This window comes from Haliaeetus albicilla, chromosome 2, assembly GCF_947461875.1.
Source record: "Haliaeetus albicilla chromosome 2, bHalAlb1.1, whole genome shotgun sequence".
NCBI classification, from domain to species: Eukaryota; Metazoa; Chordata; class Aves; order Accipitriformes; family Accipitridae; genus Haliaeetus; species Haliaeetus albicilla.
The window spans coordinates 14,474,864-14,496,430 of NC_091484.1; the positions used below are offsets into that span (position 1 = coordinate 14,474,864).

The window sequence follows — 21,567 nt, forward strand, 5'->3', positions numbered from 1 at the left end:
GAGAGAAGAGGGTAGACACCCATGAGCTTGCCTCTTCCCCCAGGCAGGGTGCCCAGGGTGGGCAGAGCACGGTGGCAGCAGTTTCTATACAAGCGCATGATGAGAACACGGCTCATAGCGGCAGCATCAGATAAAAGACCTTCTGGATCTGCCTTAGTTTGTGCCCAAAGCTGCCAGCAAGGCACTGAAGTGCTGGGTGAAGGCAACTGCCTTCACAGGTGCCTGCAGTGACCCTCGCTTGCTGTGTTGCTTTAGCTTGCAGAGGCTTCACTTTCTCACTTTCTCATTTCAGTTGTTGCTCGATCTCAGTGTTTCTAAATGGAATTCACTCTGAAAGTTCAGTGTCCTCTTCATGTCCTGGAAATGTATGCAACTAATCCCCCTGACTCCTCTGGCATCCTGTTCCTAAGGTTATTTTCAAAATTATGTGTATGCCTTTAGTAACGTTTCTTTTGTGTACTTTTCCTTGGTATCAAGATGGAAGTCTGGGAGTTGCTGTAATTGCTGTTGACTTCACACATCTCCAGTGGAATATGAATTGACTTTTTGGTCAGGCTTTTTTAGTAAGAGACCTGAGACTGTCCCTGTTTTGGGGGAATAGGAATGGGGAAATGCTAAGCTTCAGATATACATTTAGACATTTGCTGCCCTGCTTTGCAAAATATTTTCTGTTAGGAACATGGAATTTTTGCTCTTGTTTTTTTTCTTTTAGTACGGTGCTTGTTTCTCAAGAGCGATGCTGCTATAACCCATGTGCTTGTGATTAAAGATGCATATGCTTTTGACAAAAGATGATTAAATACAGCCAGATGATTGTAACCATCCCAGTCATTGTGGTACTCTGACTATTGGTGTATTTGAACATCTCACAAATGTGAATGAATGTGTTTTTGCAGCAGCCATCGTAAAACAGGGAAGTGCCAGAGTATTTTATTTGAGGCACAGAGGGATTAACTCACTCGGCAAAGGTTATAGAGAGAGTTTTTGGCAGAGCCACAAAAAGAATCTAAATTTCTGACTTTCTACTGCAATGCCTTAATCATAAAATCATCTTTTCTCTGAATTCTTTTCTGTCTGTGGTAATTATAGTTTTGGCTGGTTTTATGTCCTTTATAAAAACTGTCTTTCACACATCTTATGAAACTAAAAAAAAAGAAGATAAAACAATCATAATTTTCTGAGTATATAATTCTGGACTCCAGCAGAGGCCTAAAACAAGTAAGGTAATTATTCCACTCAATTCAGCACCATTTGGAGAATTAGACTATTTTGTGAATTGTAGTTTTAAAATAAGACACATGAACTGGAAAAAGTTCAATGAGCAACATGTAAAATAAAATAAATGCTTGCAAATGCCAGCTGAAAGCGACAAGGACCCGTAAGCCTTTGGTGTAAAGGGGATTGGAGGAAGACAGGGAAGATCAATGATGTTGAGGGAAGTTTAAAAAAAATGGAAAGAAAGATTTTATTATTTCCTTTAGGTTATGGGGAAAATGCCAGGGCATACTTTCAGGGCTAAACTAATTCCTGGTGCAAGCTAAAGAAAAAAAGACTTTCCCCAAGGATGAATTTGGCCCGTGGGCAATCACAGGAGGTCAGTCAGAGGAAGCTGCCAAGAGGAGGTGGAGCCAGCTTTAGTAGCACTGTTAAAGTCTAGACTAGACGTGCATTTCTTAGTGATGGTTAATTAACTTGTTCCTGGCAACCAGCCACCGGGGCAGGAGGTGGACTTGATTTGCAAGTTGTGATTGCCAAGAAAGTCACCCATAATTGCCTGTGATCTTGTGGCTTTCTGATTTTCACCTTGGTCCTGTGTTCCCCTGTAAATGTTTTTTGGGTTTTTTGGGGGGGGGGGGTGTGTTTTTTTTGTTTGTTTTTGTTTTTTTCCTCCTCTCTCCACGTGTGTCATATAACACCATTTTCATGCTTATTGCTACTGATGTGAGTGAACCTCCACCATGGTCTGATTTTGGGTGCCAGTACCCACGGTGACTGGAGGACATCAGCTGTTCCCATAGGTAAGAAGATCAAAGTTACCTATGGTTGCAGAGGCGGTTCAGGACCGTTACCTGTGGCTGAGGAGAGCACAGGGCACTTGTATGTGGGCTGCAGGACACCCTTTCAGTATTTATTTCTAGTTCTAGATAGGTTCTAGGTGCTAACAGTCCCACAGGACTGGTTTCCACTCCCTTTCCCCAGGCAACTCTTCGCTTTGGTTGCAGTTCCAGTTTTTATTCTTGTCGTAGTTTAGGTCCAGCTGGTAACAAAGCACCATGCAGCCACTCACTCACTCCTTCCCCGCCCCAGTGGGATGGGAAGGAGACAATATAACGAAAAGCTTGTGGGTTGGGACAAAAACAGGGAGGGATCACTCACCACTTATGGTCATGGGCAAAACAGACTCAACTTGGGGAAGAAACAAAATCAATTTAATTTACTACAAATCAAATCAAAACAGGATAATGAGAAGTAAAACCAAACCTCAGAACACCACCCCTCACCCCTCCCTCCTTCCCAGATCAACCCCACTCCCAGTTCTCTCTCCCTCCTCCCCCCGGCAGTGCAGGGGGATGGGGAATGGGGATTGGGGTCAGTTCGTCACACGTTGTCTCTGCCGCTCCTTCCTCCTCAGGGGGAGGACTCCTCACTCGTCCCCTGCTTCGCCATGGGGTCCCTCCCACGGGAGACAGCTCTCCATGAACTTCTCTGGCGTGGGTCCTTCCCACGGGCTGCAGTCCTTCAGGAACAGATTGCTCCAGCGCGGGCTTTCCCATGGCATCCCGGCCATCCTGGGGGCATCCCCGTGCTCTGGTGTGGGCTCCTCCCTGGGCTGCAGGTGGGCTTCTGCTCCCCCGCTCCCCTCCATGGGCTGGGGGGGACAGCCTGCCGCCTCACCACGGGCTGCAGGGGCATCCACCTCCTCCGGCGCACCTCCTCCGCTCCTTCTTCATTGAAGAAGAGGTGTTCCTCTCACATTCCAATCTCCTCCCCACTGCAGTTTCACCGTTCTTAAATATGTTCTCCCAGAGGCGCTACCACCATCGCTGATGGGCTCGGCCTTGGCCAGAGGTGGGTCCGACTTGGAGCCAGGGAAGCTTCTAGCAGCTTCTCACAGGAGCCACTCATGCAGCCCCTCCCCCGCTACCAAAACCCAGCCACACAAACCCAAAACAATTCTGTAATCTCTGAACACCCTCTGTTGTATAGGAAGCAACATCACTGAGACGCTACTCGATTGTCTGGGGATGACACAGGGGTTGCCAAACAGGACCAGCATCACTGGAGGATCAGGTTTTGCCCACACAACCCTCCTGCCCATGGTGGTGTGTCAAACTGCAGATTGGTCGGAGCACAAGGAATAACGTCGGCTTGGAGTCCCCACGTAGAAGGAACCAGCCAAAGGCTGAAATTATCTTCTGTTTAATTAGAGGTGTGAGTGCAGGTAACAGAAAGTGGGTTGACTGCACAATGCATGTGTAATTCCGAGCCAGAAGCTGAAGATCAGGAGGAAAAAAGGTTTGGGTTTATTCCTCTGTGTTCCCGGAGGCAGGAAAGCGGTGGAAGTTGCCATGCTGCAAGCTTCCAGTTGGCCAACCTTGGACTGTTTCTTACTTTTAAACGAAGCAAATCAGGAAGGAGGGAAAATGTAATAGTCTTAATTGATTTTTTAGTATTTCCTGCATACAGAAGTGAAATACAAGGCTGAGAAAGCTTGAATGCCTAAGTGAATCCTTCTAGCAGCAGATTTACCACTGGTAGGAAAGAAATTATATGTGCAAGATGTCAGGTTATGGTCCAGCCTGTGGCACAGGCATGGAGAAGTCTTGAGGGTCTTAATGCTGGGGGGGGGGTTAAGGAGAGAGGTTGCTGGATCCATGGTGAAATTGTTGGGTTTGGGGCATTTTGGGGGAGGATGTTGCATTTTGATGGGGGAGGGCCCACTATCTAAAGAGAGACAGGTATCAAATCTGTGAGACAGGAGCAGTTGCAGATGCAGGAAGAGACTGAGGTGAGTGGGTTGTTGCTGAACTGGAGAGGAATAAAAGCAAGAGAATGACATTAGCATATAATTTCTGGCAGTTGTTACAGCGCATAATAATTTCAATTTTAAAGCTTCTCGTTTCATTTACTTTGTGCTTTATTAAGGCTCCAACCTATATTTAATGGTGGGAATATCACTTTTTGCTTCCTAATTCTATGCCTGCAATTGATCTACATAACGTGCTAGATCTCCACTTGGATTTCTGAAGCATGTGAGGGCTCTCGCTGTGTCCTGAGAGACACAAAATTATAACTCAAGCCCTCTCTTATGGTGCATGAGTTATTTTGGTCCTTTGATTCCTTGTGGTATGACCAGAGTAACAAGAGTGAAAAATACTGTTTTCATTGCATCTCAGATATTTGTGTCATGTTTCTAGGGGTGTTTCCAGGATGCCGGGCAGGTTTCCACTCAAGCCCCTCTCAATTTCTTTTCCTTTTCATGGCAAGTGAAAGGCCTAAGGCCACCTTGCTGCATGGACTCTCTTACAAGGGACCCGGGACCTGTAGCACCATGGCAGTCCAGCCAAGCAGACAGCTTTAAGGAGTGACTCCTTGGCATTTCTGAGACTCTTGCTGGGTAGAAAAGGTCTAGCTCTAACTATGGTTTGGCAAGTCTTTCCCACTGGTTAGTACCTTTTGAGCTTACAGGTTGTGTTAGGACAGTATCCAGTCCTAACACAGTCCAGTTAGTCCAGCTGTATATAACCACCTTGAGGAGTTCTGCTCCTGGTGAGCTTAATTGTCTGTGACTTTCATGTTACAAAAAAAAAGAAAGTATGTATTTTATGTTTTAAAAAAGTATATATACAATTGATTGTTTTACGAAAGAGTTTTCATAAAGATTGAGGTTGGGGAAATGCTTCCCTCGGCAAATTTTCATTAAATCTATAGGCTACTCATGTTTCACATAGTCTGGACATTTCTACCCTTGATGCATTGTTTAGTGCCGACTTCTCCTTTAATTTTTCTGTCTGTAGTTGTGCCGTAGATCTTTTCCAGAATGTTTTTTTTCGATGTGACTCATCCAGCTTCCTAAGAGAAAGTGCAGCTTATTCAAACTATTCTAAATCTATTTATCCAGGCAAATATTTGGACATGTAAAACAGTAGTAAAGTGCTACGATGTCTATCAGGGCAGAAGAGCACACAAAATGTTTGAAATTGTAAGTCTCTCCCTGGTGTGTTTTATCTGGAGGTATTAATTGGCAAAGAGCAATGTAGAAATTTGATTCATACACATACACATGCACACACAGTGAGTGAAAGTTTTGTACATGCTTGAGCTCCATTTTTTCAGCACTAAATTTAGTTTGCACAGGCTCACTGCTTTATCAGATGCTTTACCATGAAGGGACTTTGAGGTTAGGTAGCTGCATGTAGAACTTTCTCCTCCGTGTCACCGGTTCAGTCTTTAAAAGCCAAGAGTTGTCATGAGCTGATGGTTGTGTAATAGATTCCTCAAAAGCAACTGGTATCACAGTCGAATGTTTCAAGTTCTTACATTTTATCCAGAGTAGATTGGGTGACTGAAACTTACCCTTGAAGAGGATTTCTCATGCAGCTGCTGATCAGTCTTGCTCCTTAGCATGACTGAAAAGCCCTTAGAGCAGGTGTTGCCACTGTGCTTGAGCCCTTCTTGCAGCAGGACAGGCATTGTGCCTGCAAGAGAAAGATCTGGGAAGAAGAGGCAAGGATTTTTGGGCTGGTCAGAAATTCCAGTTGAAATTTTGTTCAAGTTCATTTCAACAGGTCTTGACAATTTCACGCTCTCATCATGGAAGAGACTTCAAGAGAGGCTCCTCCTGACCCCAGAGGAAGACTGGCCTTTCTTTTCTGGAGACTTGTCCCTCAACTGTTGACATAGGCTACTAGAGCCCACATGGGGCAATGGGAGGTATAAATTGCTATACAAGTGGTTAGGAATTTGGCAAGATTTCCTTGCTGCCAGGGCTACAGATGTGAAAGACTGGGGTTTGTTCTCCTTTTTTTGGCTTTAAACTTTTGGCTGCCTGAATTAGTGTGTTTCTTATTGATTCTGTAATGAAGACAGAGGCCTGAATTCATATGTTGCTTTTTATTTGCATTTTTACTACAGTTAGTCTCATTTCCTCATTGCTGAAGGCCATTAGTGAGGAGTTGGATGACTTGTCTAGGTTTCTGCTTTTTGTAGTTTTCCAACGGTCTGTACATATGTCCTGGTTTCAGCTGGGATATAGTTAACTGTCTTCCTAGTAGCTGGTACAGTGCTATGTTTTGAGTTCAGTATGTGAAGAATGTTGATAACACTGATGTTTTCAGTTGTTGCTCAGCAGTGTTTAGACTATAGTCAAGGATTTTTCAGCTTCTCATGCCCAGCCAGGGCACCTGACCCAAACTGGCCAACAGTGTATTCCATACCATGGGACGTCCCATCTAGTTTAGGAACTGGGAAGGGGGGGGCAGGGAATTGCCGCTCGGGGACTGGCTGGGTGTCGGTCAGCGGGTGGTGAGCAATTGCCCTGCGCATCATTTGTACATTCCAATCCTTTTATTACTATTGTTGTCATTTTATTAGTGTTATCATTATCATTATTAGTTTCTTCTTTTCTGTTCTATTCAACCGTTCTTATCTCAACCCAGGAGTTTTACTTCTTTTCCTGATTTTCTCCCCCATCCCACTGGATGGGGGGGAGTGAGTGAGCGGCTGCGTGGTGCTTAGTTGCTGGCTGGGGTTAAACCACGACAACATAATATATCAGGCACCCTTTTTTGCTTCTGCAATTAACTAATCCGCAATGTGAATGTGACAGAAGGAGTAGAATTGATTGAATACATCAAATTTTAAGGTTAAGAAAAAAATGCAACAAAATAAAAAAACACAGTTGTGGCGAATCTTTTCAAAATTGTTGTCCTCATTCTTACACAGATCTAGCCATGAAATTAGGATGAATAAAAGATTCTGCCACTGTGTCACCCTCCAGTTGATCCTAACCTGTGCTTGAAATGAACTTTTGATGTGACACATTCGTCTCAGCAGCACTCACGGCTTCATCTTCTTGTTTGTCTCACCTACAGATGACAACTCTCTTTGCTTCCCTTAAGGTAAGATGTAGTCCAGCAGCAAAACCAGCAGACACATTGTCTGGCATGGATATCTTGACGTGCTAGTTATGGTTTTTCCATGGCAAGACCTTGTAATTTTTTTCTTTATGAAGACCTCTCATTCTCATTGCTTTACCCTCTTTCACTGTATAAGGAAGACTGAAGCAAAGGAAGGTTGAAGAACCTTTCTCAGAAACCTCTCTGAAGTTGCTGACTGGCACTGAGCCATGACAGTTAGTCAAATCCACATTAAGCAGCACTTCAACAAGAGACTGTTTGAGCTCAGTTTGACCTCTTTTATTAAATAAGAATTTGAAAGTCCTCTCTTGCATAATGGGCTGTTTTGGCACAGCATCATGAAAGCAAAGTTGGATACTGGGTTCCCTCTGTACCAGCAAAGTATTCCTAGGTCAGAAGCTACTTCTGCTAAACTAAAACCTGGGGTTTTTTTAAATATGCTTGCCATTTATATGGTTAAAATAGTTTCCTTCCTTGTGATATTTTACCCCATGAACTTCCCCTTTTTTGTACAGAAAGCCATGGGTTATTTAGTGTGTAGTCTGTGCTCTCAGGTCCTTCTGTTCCTTGCTGACATGCTCAAACCTGAATTCCTTCTGCAGTTCAGACTTAGCGAGCTTTTGCAGTTCTGCTTTGCAAAGGTATGCTACAGAGACACTCTGCTCACACCCTCAAGGTTGTAAACTCCTTGAAATCAACCCCTGCAGAAGAGTGAAACCTGCATGGAAAGAGTGAGGTTCACATCAGCTTCCATATTCTTTTTTGCAGGGGCCCTTCAGTGGATACTGCCTGTCACAGAAAGCTGTTTGGATACATCACCTTCTCCAAGGGAGAAGTTACGCTCCAGGATTAGGTGCTAGAGGCAGGTTCTTTAGTGTTCCTGCACACTGGCTAGAGTGAACTGATGGAACGAGAGATTTTGTATTTCTTTAGAAAGAGACAACTTACCTAAGTTCATATGGGCAAATTGCACAATAGTAACTGCATTAACTGCAGTTATTTTTGTGCAACATTGTTCTTCCTAAAGACAAGTTACTGAGTGCTAGAATCTTCCTTTCCTCCAAATGGAGAAAGAGCATTGGCAGTTCCAGCTCTGTGTAATTTTTCCCAACTCCCATGTACACCTGCAAAATATTGCCTGCAGCAGAACATTGGAGATCATTAAAAGAATATGTTTTTTTCAAAGATAAAAGATTTTATACCTCTTTGGTGAATGTAAAAGTATTAGTTGAATAAAGTACTGATTGTCAGTAGAAGAACAAATGTAGCTTAAAAAGTATGTAAAGATGCTGGAATTTACAAATTAGCTGGTAATGTAGGAATATAAAGCACCAAAAATACTTAATTAAAACATACACATTTGAGAAGGAAAAAATTTGTAATCTGAATTTTTCTTTTTTTTAATAGATATTTCCTCAACTTCATTGAGCCTTATTGCTTTGTATTGCAAATAGCTCATGTGTACTGTATTTTTCATTTATTAAGCAATGCTGTATTTGCTGTTTCTTTGCTACTCTCAGAACCTGCTTCCTAGGCTTAAGTGAAGAGCAGCTTCCACTGAAGGTGTGTATAGAAGTTGGGGGCTGTTTCACACCTATGAACGTGACGAACATTGCAGTGAGGACTATACATGTTCCGGTGTTCAAACCCAAAGTAGGAAACAACTACTCCGGGAAAGTGAAGGTAAGTTTTGTGTGGTTGTGACAATGAAAACCAAACAATGACTTCAGCACTTAACACCTAAAAAGGTTAGGACAAGGGACACACTAAATTTTTCCTCTGGAATGCACCTAGGTTAATCCCTGCGGTGCACTGCTGCAGGTCTTCGGGTACTCAACGTCTTGACATCTGCCCTTGCACCACCGGCCCTGCAGATGTAACACAGACAGGAGAGCTGCCCTCTGTAATCTCTGATGAGGAAACCATTTATTTTTACAGGTAAGAGCAAGCTCCTTCTTAAACTCTCACAGCCTGGGTCAGGAAAGCATAAGACTCTCTTTCCTTGGGAGCTGGTTTGCCTTCTCTTCTGAGAATTAGCTAGGCATTAGTCATAGCTTTGCTTGGACCTCTCTTTGCCCTTTCCAAATAAATGGCTTTGGAAGAGGAGGGCAGGGCTGTGAGTCTTGGAAGGGATGAGGCACCCTCCAGCCAACCTCTGCTTGATATGACTGATTTACAGAGCTGGAAGGAAGCTCTGGGGAAGTCATCTACCACTGCTAAGTGGCAGGTCAGTTTATCTCATTTCAGCCTGGGACTTCTGGGCGATGGTCATGGATGAGGCTTGCTCCCTGGATGTTCCAGCAGCCTGTGGAGGCTGTGTCAGAGGGGAGCAGAGGCACGCTTTCATGTACAGGCTGGAGAGAGATTGTTCCCTCCATCCCATCTCATCAGTTTGTTAGGAAGCATTCATTAAAAAACATCATGCTTGTGAGACAGAGTTTTTTTATGCTTCTTTCCTCATTCTGAAAGACATGTTAGAAATCCTGCTTAAGCAGAAGATGAAAAGGCCCTGTATCTTATCTTGCAACCAGTAGAGAAGGTCAAAAGGCCATAGCCTCTTCCACATTAGAGCAGTGCTATCGGCAGGACAGGGGACCTTACCTGATCTCTTACCATGGTGATGGAACTGCAGAAGGAATGATGGACAGTGTGAATGTAATCCTTCCTGATAAAAATTTGTGGTTTTGTCTGGATGTTTTACTAATGAAAGGAGAACTTACATGAACCTATGGAAACCAGTGGGAGTTTTTTGCTGTTGACTTAGGCCAGGAGTTCACTCTATGGTTCTTCAGTTACTTTTCTGGTTTTCACTGTCTTTTCCACCTGTTTTCACTGACTATCTTCTCCATGCACTATTTTGACTTTGGATAGAAAATATTTGCTGCTGCCAGGTCCAGAGCAGCTAGGGACTCCTCCAAGGTACTCTGCCCATCAGAGAGGTTTATTTCAGAGATACTTGAATAATGGGAACTCTTAAGGTATTTGTTCCCCACCCTTTCTTTACCAGATTTCCAACATACGTACTGGGTTTCTGAGTTAGTCATGTGGAGCTGACGGATGTCTGGCTTTTATTTCTGTGCACATCTGCTTTTGAAAACTGCATTGGAACAGTCTCTACAAAAGCAATGCTGCATTTCATTCTTGGAGTAATACAGGAGGTTCCAGTCCCAAAGCTCAGACCCAGGGCTGGGCTGACCTCTGCTTAGAGTGTGGATTGAGGCTTCCACTGCCAGTCCATCTCCCATTTGGCCCTACACATCTGGAAAAGGGGAGGAAGGCATGTTGAAAAGAAATAACACAATAACATCTTCCTAGTGACCTGCCATTAACCTCTGTGTCTTTGGTAGCTTAAAGCAATGTTGCACATGAAAAAAAATCAGCAAATACTTTTTCAAAGGCAGTCAAATGCTGCTGTTCTTTATTGGCTCAGATCTTTGTTGCCTGGGGCTATCTGAATCACTCTTCTTGCTAAAGTGTAAGGATGCTTTTCTTTCTTTTAGTGTGAGAAGCTTACACTTATAAGACTCATGCATGAAGGACCAAAAGGCATTTAGTTTGGCTGCACAGTAAAATAGTTTGGTGTTTTCATTGCTCCATTACTTTACGCTGGTTGTTACAAACCAGCTTCATCACAGCTACTGCTGCTGCTAAAAATCTGTGCCTGGGTCTCTGCACACTAACACATACTGCAAAATGTACAGTTTGCACCAATTGTTGCTGTGTGCTTGTAACAGCCGGCACGTAAAAAAAATTTTCTCTCTTCTCCAATTCATGTTACTAATTTTGTATTGTGTGGGCGTTTGTCTGTATTATCCTATTTTAGTGACTTTGAAAACATCTAACAGGGCAACGGGAAGCATCATGGATGCAACAAGGAGAGACAATATGCTTGGGGAGCACAGTTAGAGGCACAGCAAAATAAACATCGAAGTGGAGTGGGATTGAGTAATGGGTCCCCCGTCGGCCTGCCCTCCTGGCAGGCAGGGCAGCAATCTTTCTTTACTGACCCAGCTAAGATGCATTCCTCTGCAAGACTGACTGTGCTGGCTCAATATGTCACAGTCCTCTCCCATTCTCCGAAATAGGCTTGGTTATGTTGCATGTGTGTAGCTAGGGAGGGTTAAGTGTTATAGTAAGACAAGGTTTGTAGGGGAAGATAAAACCTTTTATTAGATGAAGAGATATGGCCAGGGGAAAAGAAAATGCATTTATTTGGGTATACAAGCCTATCCCTGTTGCAAGCAGCAGGCTATCCTCCAGGACATGCCTATCCTTCACATGGAGATTTTGAGAGATTGACAGGTAACAACAGCAGCCAGATTGGTGAAAGTTTCTGTAGATTTACTGTCAATAGCATCTAGCTCATTTCCCTGAGAATGTTTTTCCTTAACTCTTTTTTTCACTTCAGCCTTACAAATGGTTGGAAAATTAGATTTTATTGATGGAAGAATTGCACATAAGCCTTTGCTTTCACCTACGTTTTCAATGGAAATAAGTCTGCTGCAACCTAACTTCTTTTTCTGGTGGTGCTAATCCTTTTTGGCCTGGTTACTCAATGCAAACTGAAAAATAACAACAATTTCATGAAAACTGGGGGCTGTCCCTGAACATGTCCTTTTGTAGAAAATACCTCTTTTCTTGGGGGAAGGAAACATTTCACTGGAAAACTTTCAGCCTGTCTCAATTTGATTTTTGCCTTTTCTACATTTTGGCTCTGGTTCCACATCAGATCACTCAGTTTTGTCTGTGCCCCCTTCCTCCCCATCTGATGCACTCTAATGGGAAATAAATCTCCAGGCTCTTTTCTATTCCTTACCATCCTGTAAGTCTTCTGCTCTCACTGAATGACTGAGATCATACATCTCCTTTTATAAAATACTAAAAGTATCATTTATTTTTTTTTCCCAGAATCCCTTTTGACTGGTGTCAGATACAGAAACACTAACAAAATAAACCTCAAGGATAAAAAAGTCGTTGTGGTTCTATCTGCAGTAAAGATAAGATCCTTTTTCAATGGAGATGGATGCTTTGGCTTCTCTCCCCACTCCAGCCACTTTTCTGCCTTCCTCCCAAGCCAGAGCAGTCTTGCCCTGTGTACAATGGGACAGAGGTTGGCTCTTGTGTGGGCAGTGGTCACACCACACTACACGTTGTGTTTCCCTCTGCTGTGTTTTCTAATCCAAACTTTTCCCTAAGCAAGTGGATCTGGGTAACCTGAGTTTCATGCTCCAGGATATGCCTTGGACCATGGCTTTCTTGGAGCATAGCAAGCCCTTGCCCAATATCAGGAGATGCGTTGGTTCTTGGTGGGACTGGAGTTTTGCAGTGGTTTCCAAATCACATCTGCCCTGTTCTGTATCAGCCTGCCAGGGACCTGTGAGTTGGGCTGGTGCTCTCCAGCAATCACCAGGGTTGTCACCACCCTGCATGCAGCAGCATCCAGACATCCCATTTCCTAATTGGAGCGGCATGATCTGCTTTAGTCACCCAATCAATACGCTCAGAATTGCTGTTTTGGGGAGCTTAGGTTCCTAATTGTTGAGTTGCTGTAGGTAGATGCCCATATCTGAGCTAAGTGTCTAATGCAGGTTAAAGCTCAGGCTATGAAGTTCTTCCTTTTCCCAGTGACCACGTCTCCTGTTGGCACACTCTATGGAAGCCATGCCAGCTTGTGGTGGGGTGGGCCAGGGGCACGGTCCCCATGTCGTGTGCAGCCAGTAATCAGATGCAGTTCTGAGTACACACAAGGAGTAGGAAGGTGTTGTTTCTTCATTAACCCCTTTTCAGTGCAGAACTGCGCTTGAAATCATCTTCCTTGCTTGCATCTCCCACAGGAGAATGAACTCCCAAGCAATGCAGTGTGAGTTCAGCTGGGGCTGAACTCAAGTGTCATGAACCCAAGTGCCTCATGCTGGCTCCCACAAGCACCTTGGTTGTATCAACCAGATCTAGTTTCAGTGCAGAGTGCAGCCTTGGAGAGTTAAGCCACTGTTGGTGTTCAATTGCTGGTGAGCAATCCTTCCTCTAAGGAAAGGCATCACAACCTTCAGAGCTACCATTCGGCAGCAGCAACACTCCCAGCTTTCCAATGGATCTGGTTCATTTTCATCTGTCCTAAGCTCATCTATCTGCTACCAGAGGCACTGAGCCGCACTGCTAGCATGGGGAATGAATTGCAAAGGGAAAGAGAAAAAAGCATTCGATTCCTGTCAGGTAGATGAAAACTTAGTTTTCCTCCTCCTTCCTCCTGCCTCCTGGAGAACATACCATATGTAGAAGGTGACCTTTTGTCTCCTTCCTCCCCACTCGAGCTGAGAGAGATTCGGCTGACACATCCGATGACAGATAGATACCAGCATGAGCAAATTGTGCTTGAACTTGCTCCAGAGAAAATTGTTACAAGGCGCGCACAGGCTCGGCTGCATTAGGGAGAGCACAGATCATAGTCAAATGTTTGTGTCATTTGCAAACGCCACTGTGAGGGGACGTGGAGGGATGAACAGATGAGTGTTTTGAACTCTAAAGATTACTGTAGAGAACATGAAATAGGGCTCTGCGTTTGACTTTTGAAGTATATTCTCCATTTTGGGAAAGTTTAGATGAAATCAGATTAATCCCTACCACCTGGATTTTTTTTCTTTCATCTTCTGTTTTTGTTTTTATTTTATTTTAGAGTTGATTTCTTGCCTTTTTTTTTTTTTCTCCACAGGAAGCCCTGAATTCTTGATGTCCACCAAAGCTTTGGTTAATGTATATGCTGAGTCTTCATGGTATGAGTACAAATTAGGGAGAATAGATACGAAAGCATTTTAAAGCTGTAGAAACTGTTTATGAGAATAAAACTCTGATCATGAGTCCCAGATGCAAAAAAAAAAAAAAAAAAATTAAATGCAAGAACTTTGAAAGCATATCCTTGGCTGTCCAAATACCAATTCCAGGCTGATCTGCAGTAAAGGCCCCTGTAATTCATTAACTCATCAGCTCATCACAATTTAATGAAGAACTGTGTGTTCTGGCTACCTCCATCACTCTGCCACCCAGGTCTGAACAAACTCACTGTCTTCCTGAAGACACACAAACATGAACCCTGCTGAGCTCTGCTTTCAGGGCAGCAGGGACTTCCTTCCAGGCATCTTATTTTAAGATGTGAAGAATATTTGGGGATTAAATGCATACCATATTAATGATATATCTCTTTCTCTCTCTCTCTCAATCTGTCATGGTGATATCATGCCTCTCCATCCTCTGACCTTAGAAAGACACTCATTTATGGGACTGCCTAATGCTCAGCCATCCTTCAGGATGTTTAGAGATGCAGATTCACTCCCTCCACCAGGCACCTATTGAATCTGTTCAGGCCGTGTCTATTAAAAAACTGGACTCTGCAGCCAAGAGGACAGTGAGAGATGGATGGTGCTGGCGTGCATCCACTTCAGAGGACAGAGGCAGATCAGCCTGCCATGGACAGAGACAGACTAATGAAACCTGCAGGACTGGCATGCAATTACCTTGTTTGCCAAACTCATTATAGAGAAGTCGCATATTTCCAGTATGCTGCCCCTGGCCTCAGAGACAAAGCTGCCAGCTGGATTATGAATAGTTCTGGTCCATATTCAGGTAGGGCTGAAGCAGGTGTAGTTTTGATGAAGTTGGTTTGCTTGGCCCAGCTGAGACCAGGGTCTGGTCCCTCACATTGTTGCTCCATCCCCAGGATCACTCAGGGTGGCCTCAGGACCACTGAGTTACACAAGAGCACATTGACTCTTGATGTGCTGCTCCAAAGCCTCTTAGAGCAACACACTGCAGTAGCATCATCATGCCAGTGCATGTGCCTCGTAGTTCGAACCTTGCTGATTCTCAAAAAACACAATGTGCAAGTGTGGGAGCCTGAGCCAAATCTGGTCTTACAGTGTTAGCTGAAAACCAACAAAATCCACAGCATGAAAAAAACCCCTTTTGTCTCAACACAGAAATGCAGTGGTATGTGGATTACTTGGGGAAATGCCTGTATTTCAGATAGCAGATACTATTTTGGCCTTGGCACGTTGGTCAAAGTCCGGTTACAATTTCTCAGAGAGGTGCTGGGCCGTGGCTTAAGGCAGAATCCAGGTAAAAAAACCCTTTGTAAGAACTGACATAAAGAGCTGTAATAAAGGAACTGTTGGTAGTGCCAAACAGTAAGTTTCCAAGCCCCAGGACCATGGATGGCTTCGTCTTCCTGAGTGCCATCTACCAGCATTTACCCATTAACTCCTTACCCACAAGTGTGCAGGTCCTTGTCCCCTGGTGTCCCCTCAGCAGCTCCAGCTGCTCACAGCAGCCTCTGGCCAGGTTGCCTCCACGGTGGTGTGGGCTCGCCCTGACCCACCGCCCTTTGGTGGGTAGGAAGCAGGATTTAAGTGAGCGTGGCAGCCTGGGTCTGGCGAGGGGAATGCAGCTCTGAAGGTGATGTGCATGGACTTGTCTTATTAGCAGCAGCCTTGGGATTGCCATTGCTGAGATGGTCCCAGCCACTGCTCGTTCACAGTCTCCAGACAGCAGCCTGGAGCCTGAGCAAGCAGCCTGGGGAGCTGTATCGGAGACAGCAAAATGCACTGAAACATGTATTATGGCCATGAAGGCTTGTTTGTTGGACTTGCCCCTGTGATGGGCTGTTATGGGAAATGACACATTGATGTTGAAAGCTTTAAATATTCCTTGGGCATATTGACAAAAACTGCATGCTTCTCCTTAGGCTGCTGAAGCAACAGGGAAGATAACATTTCCTTTCAGCTAATAAAACCCGACTTTAGTTGTTTCTGTTTTGTTTTCTTTTGCCACTGCTGCTGCTGTGGAAAACCAACCCATACTCCTGGGAGCGCATCAGTGGGCTGCAGGCGTGTTTCCCATCATCTCATGATATCCTCAGGGCTTTCCTGGATGCATCCTACCTCACTTCACCCTTGCTATGGTTTTGATGCTGGTGTCACGTGCTTATTGTTCTTTATCAATCAGGTAGGTTGTTGTCACCTGGCACCTGACCTGCTTCAGGTGAGGACAGAAACTCCAGCCAGGAATGATGGTGACCCAAAGTCAGCATCAGCTCCTTGCACCCAGCAAGGCTCAGGCGCTCTCAGGCGACCTCCTGACCAGCTTCTTTCATTTCCACCACTTAATGCCATGTTTATCTGCCAGTTCAGATGAAACCACGGCAGGACACTACAGGAACCAGCCAGGTTTAATTATTCAGATATAAAAGGCAGACACCAGAGCTCTCTGCAGAATCTCAGCATGTAACTTCAGGGGAAAAAATTGGCCTTGTCTTCCCATTTTACTCCTCAAAAGGGGTAACAGCCCAACGTAACACACACATAATTTCAAGGGACCCTATACAAGTGTGAGAGCCTGAAGGAGTTAATGTCTCCAACACTGTGGCGGGGCCAGCTATGCAGAACAAGGGACCCTGAAGGGCCGGTGAAAAGCAGCCGCTCGGCCCCGGCCACCACCAACAGCAGCAGGAGGAGGAGGAGGAGGAGGAGGAGGAGGCGGCCGAGGCCGAGGCCGAGGCCGGGCCGGAGGACGCCCGGGTCCGGGTGCGCCGAGCGGGGCCGCTCCCCGGGGGCGGCCGGAGATCAGAGAACGGGGGGGGGGGGGGAAGGGGCTCCCCGAAGGCCCCCCAAGCCCGCCGACCCGCGTCCCGAAGGGTCCGAGAGCACAGACCGCGCGTGACACCCCATTAGCCTAATGAGGGCGGGTGCCCGCCCGAGAGCGGGGCAGGGAGGCGGTAAAAGGGCGGGAAGTGAGGCCCCGCGCGTGCGCGCCCTCGGGCAGGGGCCCTCGGGCTGAGGGGAGCCCGAGCCCGGGCCCTCGCCCTCCGCCCTTGTCCGGAGCCCCCGCAGCTCATCCCTTCGGACACAAACCGCTGACCCAGCCTGGGGCCGGGAGCGGATCCAGCCGCCCCCGGGCTCCGCTGGGAGAAGGAGCCGGGAAAGCAAAGGGTCCGCTCGGAACTCCTGACCCAACGCGGGGGCTCGGCTCGCCTTCTCCCCCGAACTGGTGTGTAGATGTACGTGGTTTCCAGGGGTTACTGAGGGGGTTCCGTGCCAATTCCTGCTGTGAGAAACGCCTCCCGGGTTCAGGCCGCTTCTGCCACGAGTGAGACGTTCAACTGATCGTTTGGTGTCACTTCACCTTAATTTAGCCCGAGGGAATTCTGAACTCAGCGGGACCCCTCCCTGGTCTGGCCAGCCCGGGTGGTGAGAACATGTAATACTGGGAATCAAAGCTGTCTCTAGGTATTTGGAAATGCCTCACTTAATATTATGTGCATAACTTTAAATTAGTTATACAGTTACGCATATATGTGGCAACACAGATTTTTCTCCTGAAGTGTTGTTTTGCTCAGTGCTTGGGCAACCCTGCAGTGTTTCACCCTGTTCTTCTTGGCTCCTTCTTCACAGACCCTGTGTGGGATTCACGTTTACTTCTAGCTGTACTTCTCTGTGGTACCTGTGCTGCTTCATCATGACTGGATTTTTAAAAATTTGTTTTTAACAATATTCCAGACACATTGTACGGTGCTTTGTTTTATAACTGAGGAACTGAGGCACAGAGGACCTGTGAACAGTGTCCACTGACTTTTCTTCTTCCAGCTTGAAAATTGCTGGTGTTGATTATTTATTTATTTACAGCACTCTTTTTTTCTAGTGGATTTTCATAGCTTTCTGAACATCTAAATCTACAAAACTGTCCGTGGGTGTCTCAAACAGTGGGAACAATTTACCAGGGGAGCGCTCAAGTCTGGAAAGTTTTTTTTGCCTCATTTGTCTCGTGGCTTTTGTGGCAAATGACACCAGAGTCCTATGGACAGGAGTTATTATCTTCCCATCAGAGCTCTGATGTGGGAGCTTTGCTGGTGATGGTGCTCCCCAACAGCTCCATTTTGACACATTCAAGCAGAACTTTTTTGCTTGAGCCAAGGGATGACATATAGGAATTTGTCAAAATTTTGCTACTGAAACTGCTGGCTTATGCTTCTAATGTTTCTTGTCTGATTATGTACATGGTTGGAGAGTTAATTTACTCTGTAATTAATTGCTTGCCTGTTTGCCCTTGCTAATATTCCCTTCTTGTTTCGTCTTTTATGGCAAGGGGCTTAGTTTTCTAACATGGAGCATCTCTCATTCATTTGGGTTTCTGTTTCTAGACATTTCATGGCTTGTCTGCATTTAAGAAGGTAGCTGATACAGCCCACCCTAGCTCCAGTAAACTGTGCCATATCATCAGTGTTGTTGGGCTAACTGAAGCAAGACTTTGTTGGTCATCGTTTGTTCTTTTTTGGAGCCAGGTTCTTGCCTGAATTTTGTACATCTGGTGCCCTGTGGGGTCTGGGCTGGGGCAGAGTAGGGGTTTCAAATGGCATGTAATTTCTATGGTAGCTGGGAATAGCTTATGGAAGATGGTGGCAAGACAGTATCCTGTAGTTCAGTTCAATTCTGCCTTCTCAAACTCCAGCCTACATTTTAAAGCTAATCTAACAGCTTACCTAAGCAGCTTTGAAACCTATCCAATGCCAGTATCCAGCCTCTTGCCCCTGTTCCTTCCACCCCTTCCCTTGTTCATCTTGCTTCATCCTCCCACACCTGCTTTTCCTGCATCTGGCTTTCAGCTGCTCCAGGCTATGATGAGCCACCACTCACACCTGCCAGCAATTTCAAAGGATTTATTGAATGTCAGTGTTGTTTTTTCTCCAAAAATACCTTTGCTCCAAAAGGACTCTTGTGAGTTGGAAGGCACCGGTGGCATTTTCAGAAGGACCTATGTAGTGTAGGAGCTCGGATCTCAATGAACAGCAGTAACGAGGGGTGCCTTGATCACTTATATGGTATTTAAAATCACTGCCTGTTGTCTTGAAGCTATCCAGGCGGATGATGAAACATGGCTATGCAAGGATTTGCATTTTTCTCCTGTAGTCCCAACCAGAAAGTTAACTCTTTATGTAGACAGTGAAGTTGCTGTGTTCATGGTTGCTGAATGAATTTTCTGCTGGATCGGATATGTAGTTTGATGAGAAATATTCAGGGGATAGAGATTTGTGGTGGAGTAAAAGTGCAGTTTTCCATTTGTCTGATCAGGAGATTGAAATGACTGCTTTCAGGACATACCCTTCCTCCCCAGAAGAAACAAAACTTTGAAGCAGTTTCAAAAACATGGTTCCTCTCCAGGACTGCCATGGACCAAGCTGTAGACCATGGGTTATGTGAATGTGAAGCTGCTCTAGAACTGCTCTATGATAGACTAAACCAGCTGAAAACCTCTCCCTGATCCAACAGCCATCACACTCCACTGATGAACTGCAGTGTTGCAGGTTGTGAGCCAGTGAGAGGGTTGCTGTAATGTCTGAACAGGTGGAGCAGAGGACGGTTAGAAACCATCCAGTTATGGGAAATCTGAGTCATGAAAACCATTGGGTAAATTTAAATACATTATTCTAGCTTGGAGGAGGATACCATCTGGGTAAGTAGAAGGATGTGTGTCTTACTGGGGAAGAGTCATTTCAGATGACAAAAGAACTGTCCTGAGCCTGAAAAATCTGCCAGACCCGAGATAAAAAGACCAGTAGAATGACACTGATTTAATGTTTGCATGTCAAGAATCCAGCTAAGGAGCATAATGTTAAAATATTTTTAAAAGTAATAAAAGACTTTTGCTGCTATTTCCCAGCTATATGAAGGAGGAAGGCCTGGAAATTTCATCAGAACTTCATATTATAAAGTCTCTTTTAGAGATTTTTAAAGAACTCTTGTATTTGAACTCCAAATTCCATGACAGCTCAGCTTTAAACAAAAAGCTGGGAAAGAAATGGAAAGATCTCCCTGCAGCCAGATCGCAGTGTGCTCAGATAGGCTAGTAAGACAACCTGGCTTTTAACCTGTTTTGAGAGTTAAGGCTCTGGTTTGCCACCTGGCTCATCCCTGTAGGTCAGGGTTAATGGCTGGGTAGCCAGGTGGTCTCCTGATGGACGTCCTTTGTCTGTGTTTGTCCAAGACCCACTGCCACAAGATGCATAGCAAACAGCCTGGTGTTCTGGCTCTCCCTCCTGGCACTGGCTTCAAATAATATGTAACTGGTCTGCTAGCAGTATGCTCAGGTAAACTCCAGTCCAACTCTGTTTTCACAAAGAGCAGGTCCTGCATGGCAGAACTCCTCCTAGATGCTGGTTGAGTGGGGAGGAGTGGAGATGTGCCAGTTGACCCAAGTAATGATGGAAAGAAGGGTGAGTAGCTCATGACTTACCCAGCACTGAGCTGTGATTGTGACTGGGGAAATGAAGGCAGTGTGAGGGAAACAATCTGAAGTCAATGGCTCGATCCCTCTTGCTGTGTTGATGGATTGATTGTCCACAAAGTGCATAACAAAAGCACCCCCTGTCATCATCTCCTGTCATCTTCTCAGGAAATGACCTGCATGGCTTGCTGGTACCACCACTCCTGGGGACCCAGCAACAACAGCAGTCCCCAGCGAGCCTAACCTGCGCCGAGCATGGAACAGCGATTGCCAAGGTCAGCAGGGACGATCCAGGTCCAATGCCACGGCAGGACAGGATTTGCAAAAAAAAAATCCATGCAGGTACTGCTGGAAAATATGCAAAGACCCATGGGGCTTCCTCTCCACCCTTGCTTTAGGCAGTAATGGTAATTCTAAGTTTTATTATATTTTTTACAAGCATAGATCTCAAAACCCTATGGTACAGACTCATCATTACCATCTTACAGATGGGGTTGCTGAAGCATAGAGAAATGAAATGACTTCCCTGGAACCATTAACTGGGCAAATGACAGGGCTAAAAATAGAGTCCAGATATTCAACCTTTCATACAACTCATTGCCATTCCTAACTCAGAGGAAAGATGCCAGGGAAGTTAGTTAAAGCAGGTAACAACTATTTAACTGAATACAGTTACTGAATCCTCTTGGTAAGATGCTTTCATGAGATGCTCTACCTAGATAGCTCTGATAAACCAACACATTTTTGGAGAAAAACGGTTGACAGAAAGGACAGTGAGCCGCATATGGCTGCAGTGTATGTCAGTCACACAAACCCTAATAGGTTCAGAAGTTCCAAATGCCTTTTAAAGCTAATGGTCTGTGCACTAATAGCTCCTGGCCCTGGCATCCAGGCTAGCAGCTGGTGCCACTAATTGGTAGCCCTGAGGATGAGCACGTGTGCAGGCGACTGGATTTCAGGAGCGGCAAAAGGATTAGGATTCCTGCCTTGCTAATTCTATCATTCAGCGTAGTCTTTAATCAAGATGAAAAGTCAAGAGACCGCAAGGGGCTAACAAACAACAGCTTTGCCCGATTACTGGAGTCCAGCTTGCTCAGACCTGACAGGCATTGCCTGGAACGGCCAGGCCAGTAACAGCTTGTAAAACTGCCTGAGCTGCAGC

General features: G+C 45.2%; 2 long non-coding RNA genes across 2 annotated transcripts in view; both read left to right on the forward strand.

Moving 5' to 3' along the window:
- The first annotated feature begins 947 nt into the window (after window positions 1-947).
- Window positions 948-15,936, forward strand: LOC138690042 (uncharacterized). Its single transcript, XR_011328802.1, has 5 exons — window positions 948-2,018; window positions 3,208-3,291; window positions 6,946-7,121; window positions 8,660-8,822; window positions 14,395-15,936. It is a non-coding gene; the product is annotated as an uncharacterized lncRNA (long non-coding RNA).
- Window positions 15,937-16,960: 1,024 nt separating this feature from the next.
- Window positions 16,961-21,567, forward strand: part of LOC138688163 (uncharacterized) — a 41,479-nt gene continuing 36,872 nt past the window's right edge. The window contains exon 1 of the long non-coding RNA XR_011327218.1: window positions 16,961-17,174. This is a non-coding gene — a long non-coding RNA (uncharacterized lncRNA). The remainder of the gene's footprint in view (window positions 17,175-21,567) is intronic.